At 31.8% G+C, this 6,427-nt stretch overlaps 1 pseudogene; it reads left to right on the plus strand.

Moving 5' to 3' along the window:
• Positions 1–836: 836 nt before the first annotated feature.
• On the plus strand, positions 837–5,441 carry LOC149892320 (uncharacterized; annotated as a pseudogene).
• Positions 5,442–6,427: the final 986 nt, after the last annotated feature.

Consider the following 6,427-nt stretch of genomic DNA (forward strand, 5'->3'; position numbering starts at 1 on the left):
GGAAGACCAGGTTGTTACAATCAACTCTTACTCTGTAAGATGAAGACCATAACTTTTTGAAAATTTTGGTAAAGCAAATGCTAAGAGAGTTTGAGAGAGTTTAGAGCTTTAAATAATATTCCTCGGCATGGAAAAAAAATTAACATGGAAAATTGGACGAGTTATCTGCAACTTTGTCAATTCAACTGATGCCGAACTAATCAACTTGAAATTCTTCATCCAGAGTTATTTTTTCCTATGGTATTTTTTAAGTTAGTACTTGAAATCTCTAATTTTTTTCTAAATTTTAACTTTCGTTTATTAAGGTCAAAGAAAAAAGGTATTTCTATTGAAGCAGTAATGTACTGTGTCGGATTTCGCTCAAACGACATTATTATCTGCAGTTCTCGCCAGTTCTAATGTGAACGTTTATGACTATATTACGAACCTATTTACATAGAAAAAAGTTTGAGGTAATAGAGATAAAGTGAGACTTCTCAAAAATTAAATTGTTGATTTACCTGAAAGGTAAATGACTGGTTCTTCATATAGACTATCTGTAAGCGTTAATAGCCCAGTTGCTCAGATCACAGTTTTTTGATGGTATTCTCGTTGGTGTTATTCAGTTTGCTAATAGATCTAAAGAATCTTTGACAACCAAGCTGAACAGCTTCTATGATACTATTGCTTAGAGTCAGTTGATCCTAAGGGCGAAGAAGTCACGGTTCCTGGATGCATTCCACACTTTGACATTGGTTACTAAGTCATCCAAATCGTCGGAAATTTTATTTGTTTAACAGTTTTTTAACGAAAGATTGACGAGAGTCTGTGAGAACTTTGGTCGGTAAGTATTGCCGATGTGGGAGCAGCTCCCATCTTTTATTGAAAATCAATTCGACAACACGACGTTTGATATTGGGTCGGACATTATTGTGGTGGAAGACAAAATGGTATTTTCTTCATGGTCATTTCATCTCAACTGCAAGGTAAAGGCGGTTAAGTTGAACCAGATAGACATCACTGTGAATACGAAAATGCCGCTTCCCGTTTTTGTCCGTATTCTTGACGCTCATCATAGTCATTCCACCAATAGCCGTTTGAGATGATTTTCCAGTGGATGGATTCCGCTTCTGTCTTACCATACGCACCACATATCCTTCATACAGTAAACTTCTTTTGGTATTCCTTTTAGAGAAGCTCGTGGTAACACGCAAATGACCAATTAATGTCAATATGCAATAGCTTAAAAATATTTATTTATATGAAAAGGAGTGACTTATAACAGAGGTGAATTACATAAATAGAAATAATTGTGAATATCCAGGAAATTTAGTTTTGTATATCTATTATGTTGGATTTCTCTAAGAGATATCGGCGTTCACGCACTTTTAATGACGATTATTTTCATACGAAACTTCAATGCTAACAGCTAACAGTTTTTAAATTTGCTAGAGGTTACCAATTGGCCTTCTATGGATAGGGTAAAACACCTAATGTTCGTTATGCAACCTCGTCTTCACCACTCGGTCACTAAAAAACATTCTGAGCAAAAACTAATAGCTGAAAAGTTCAGAAACCGTATCTAAAAAAACTTTGATGTTCTTTTTATAACTGACGAAAATTTGATTATAGCAACTTTAAAAATAAAGGCACAGAATTTTTTAGAAAAAAACTCTCCTAAAAAATCCTTAAATTTTAATGACAAATTTTAAAAAAGCTTTTCGATAATCCACTCAAAAAAAAACATGTTGTTTATAATCTAATTTATTTTTTCTTTTTCAGGGTGATATTAGGATACAGGAATATCTTATAAACATAGAATTAGTGGATGAATTTAAATGAGGTGATGAAAGCGAACACTGGAAGCAATATAACCCCCTTGCTAGTAATCGCCATCAAAAATACTTTTAAAAAAATTGACTTTTTGTCCTTATCATAAAGTATAAACTGTGACACGTAAGTAAATACATGTATGGCTCTTTTTTATTAGGCACCGCCGATTCGATTCGTAAAATCCGCAAATAGCCAATTCGACTTATTTTGCGGATTAAAACAGTCAGTTCGTAAAAATTTTTCGGATTAATAATCCGAAAACTAATTTACGAACCACTAACAAATTTTTTTTTTGCGGATTCACTTTGTTGTTCGGATTAATAATCCGAAAAATTTTTACGAACCAATTTAACTTTAATTCGCTTAGCGAATTATACGAATCACAATCCGTTCGCGTCACCATTAAATGGTGTGGTCCAAACAAATTTCATTTTTATTATGTGCGCGTCCTATAAATAGTGGATTTCTTTTTTATTTTCAATCAGTCCTATTTGGAAATCTTAACCTACAACAATTCGTTCAACAGATCAAGTCTACTATTCTTCACTTACATTTATTACGGAAAGCCATTATTATATTATTTTTATTTAAAAGTTAAGAATATTTCAAACTGAATTTTTACGGTTTTTTTGTTTTTTTTTGTGGATCGAATTCCTTTGCGAATTATTTCGCTTTGCGGATTGCTTCAATTAAAGGATTGGCCCGATAAAATTTAAATTGTTATATTTCTTCTACTTAAATATTAACAGAAATAAAAATAGAAATAGAGATAAAAACTAGTTTGAAAAATTGTTACGTTCATTTCAACAATTAAGGCAAACAACCTTTAAATAATTATTTCTTTTATTGAAAGCTTTTTGCATGCCTCAAAATTATCACTTTTTGTTAAGACAAGTATAAAGGAAAAACTCAAATAATCTGATTTATTCCATTTTTATGTTATTTCATTTTTTTTCTACTTTTCAGGTGCCTAAGCTATCTAATATTTGAGAATTCTTCAACAAGGTGAAGGAAAACAAGGAAAATGTAAGGCCTGTGTCAAGCCAAAAATCGAGGTGTCATTAGAGCTTGCTCACTAATTCAATGAAGATCTTAACAAAAGATTCAAAGGGGAACTAATGAATATTGAATTTTCTATAGCTCTTTTTTTTAAATCCTAACAGGAAGGGCATGTGCTTTGTGGGTGAGGGGAGAAAATTTGAAGTAGTCAAAACTGCAGTAAAGAAAGCGATGGAAGAACTGTCAAAAAAAGAAATTTTGGCTAGCCAAAGCCCTTCAATGTTGGATGATGAATACTTTGATTTCACTGAACAACTGAGGAAAAAAGTGTTTGGTGCAGGTTAAGCAACTCAGTAAAATTCAAGACATTGTGTGGCCAGGAAATGAATTTGGAAAATGATTAACTTTCAGTGTGATTTTGCCTTTTTTTATTTCTTAACAAGGAAATCATTTCGTTTCATTGTATATTTGATTATTATTAACAAATAAAAATGAATCTTATTTCAAAAGCATTTTTTATTCTGAATCCGTATAAATCCGTAAAAATAATATCGATTCGATACTTTCGGATCGGATTGCAATTCGAATAATATTTTTCGAATTGCAATCCGATCCGAAAGTATCGAATCGGATTGCAATCCGAAAAAATAATCCGAAAAAATTTTAACGAATTTTTTTCCGATACATTTTTTTCGGATCAAACCAATCCGTAAGTAATTTGAACCGTTTAGCAAAGATAATTCGGTGCACAATCCGCAAACCGATAAACAGTAACGGATCGGCGGTCTCTATTTTTTATTTAAAAATAGCCACGTAATAAGCAGTTAAATATTTGCCAGTTTTCGCCACACCAATTAGTAGTCGTTGTTGTATAGAAATATTTTTAATTATTTTTTAATCAATAATATCATACGCGTTTATTTTCTACTTTCTGACTTTATTAAATAGGTTTTAAACAATTTTAAAGCCAATTTTGCATTTAAACTTGGTACTAGGCTACTAAATTTAAACTTGCTACTTGCTAAATTTCAATTTCAATTATTTTATTTAGATAATCAAATTAAAGATGAGCAATATTACATCTATTAACCTTTCACCATCTAGCAACCTTTGCTATAAGTTCTTACTGTCTAGTTAGCTACATACATTATTTATAATCTTTTAGCGGTCGAAGAAGCTCAATTAGTGTATCAAAGCATTATGGCATTCCTAGAACAACCTTGAGAGACAAGATTTTTGGAAAAACCCCTATAGTTTAAAAAAGGGGCTTCTTCACTTTTTTGACCGAAGCTGAGAAGCAAGTGTTGGTTAACTATATAATCAATCCACAAAGGAGAGCTCATCCTATCACCAAAGAAACCATCATGTCACTTGTGTCCCGTCCAGTGGCGTATCTAGGGTAGGGCAGATAGGGCACGTGCCATGGGCGCCAGCCTGAAAGGGGCGCAAAAGAGGCTTGGTTGCGATACAATAAGCGAGAATTATATAAAATAAATTAAGAAATAATATATCATATAAAATAAATATATTATATAAAATAAAGTTTGTGTCATCATTTATTAAAAAATTGTAATTAAGCACTTTATTTGGGGGAAGAGGGGCGCGAGATTGGTGTTTGCCCCAGGCGCTATTTACCCTAGGTACGCCACTGGTCCCGTCTATTGTCAGATGAACGTTTGATGGGGAAAATAAACAGGGATAGACCTTATCGATTTGGTAGATCAGGGTTGTTAAAACATGGAGATAAATGGTAATGTGTCACAACAAGTAATAAAACAGTTGTTTTGTGGACATTAGAAGTCGGAGAAAGACTACCTAGATATCCTATATGAACTCAAGGGCAATTTTAACTTTGATGAGTCCAGGTTTCAATTTTCACCCAAAGCTGGAAAAGTCTTGGCTGAAAGAGGATCAAAAAATGTTCCTTATGCCACGATAGCTAAAGACAAAGAAAGAACTACAGTTTTTGGTATGTAAATTTATATTAAATTTATTGCTTATATTATCTCTTTAATGCTGTTATTATTTATAATACAGCAAAATAAATTGCTTTTAATTTTACATATTTTAGAGCATGATAGCTTAGCATGAGAGCTAAGCATGAAAGCATAATAGTTTAGCCTACTATTTTTTTATATATAATTTTCTTTGCACTTTTATTACAGCAAATCTTGGTGTTGACGGATCTCTTCCTCCCCCTCTTATATGCTAGGTATGCTAACCAGAGAATCCCCATGACTGTATACCAGTTATTGCCTCCAAATTTATTAGCTGTTGGTAAATCTGATAAGGGTAATGTAAATCATAAAGTTCTCTATGAATATTTATGCAACGCTTTTGACCAGTGACTGACAGCTAATAATACTTAAAGACCAGTTATTGTTTGGACGGACAAACATGAAATTCGGATAAAATTTCATTTAGTAAAGAAGCTATCAGATTTACAAATAATTTTAATCCTCATTCCACCTAATACCACTCATTTTATGCAGCCACTGGACGTGAGACTATTTGGCCCCATGAAGAATGGCTGGACGAAGGTTGTGGACGCTTTCCGTCTTTCCAGTCCTAATGAGTATGTTTCAAAAGAAAATTTCGCAGGCCAACCACGTGGTAATAAAGGAAGCTAATGTCATCAGCTAAACCTAAAAATACGCCTAAAAAGAAAAGGCCAGTCGTGAATGCACTTCTGATTCTCGTAAGTACATCTTAAAATTAACTGAAGCCTAACTACCTATCTGTTCTTTTATAACGTAACATAAAAATATCTAGAGCTTTAGGCTAGCCCAAGCCTATCAATTCAATTGCACAATAAATACAAAATGAGTTTATTAAATTTATCTTTATTTTTCAGGTGATAAGATGTCATTGAGCAGGTGCAACGAAGTTTTGAGCTGGTGAAGCTACATGAATAAGGATTAAAACCAAATTTTTAGTTGTAAAGCATAAAAATTTATAATTTTTTTTTTTTAGATATCATTTTTTTTATTTGTTTTTGTAAATTTTAAATACATTCAAAACCACTGAAAGAATATATATTTTTTAAAAAGATTAAAATTGACGAACGCTGGCGGAAGTTCAAAAACGTGCGAACATTGGGAACATACCAGTGGCCGTTGTTTTTAATTTTCGGGGTCTATAGCTCCCTTATTTATTATCGGTCATTCGTTCTAAGGGCATTGTAAAGAGCAAACTTTTCTCTATACGACCGAACTTTTATATACTTTTAATACGATCTTTATATCTTTAATACGGTAAACTTTTAATACGATCGATAATTTATCAAAAAGCAAGTGAGAAAATAATTTTTATATAGGACTAGATCGAAAAAATCGGCAAACACTAGGTGTTTTACCCTATGCCATAAAATAAAAATATCACAAACTGATATCCAAAATAAAATTCGTGATGATGTTATATGGATCTAAATTGTAAACATATCGAGCGTCGCTACGCACAAGGCTAAAAAATAAATCAAAACTTTAATTGATTTAAAGATACAATATATATATATATATATATATATATATATATATATATATATATATATATATATATATATATATATATATATATATATATATATATATATATATATATATATATATATATATAT

This window comes from Hydra viridissima, unplaced genomic scaffold (genome assembly GCF_058129835.1).
Source record: "Hydra viridissima isolate aposymbiotic clone 2 unplaced genomic scaffold, HvirCarnegie_v1 scaffold_2, whole genome shotgun sequence".
NCBI classification, from domain to species: domain Eukaryota; kingdom Metazoa; phylum Cnidaria; class Hydrozoa; order Anthoathecata; family Hydridae; genus Hydra; species Hydra viridissima.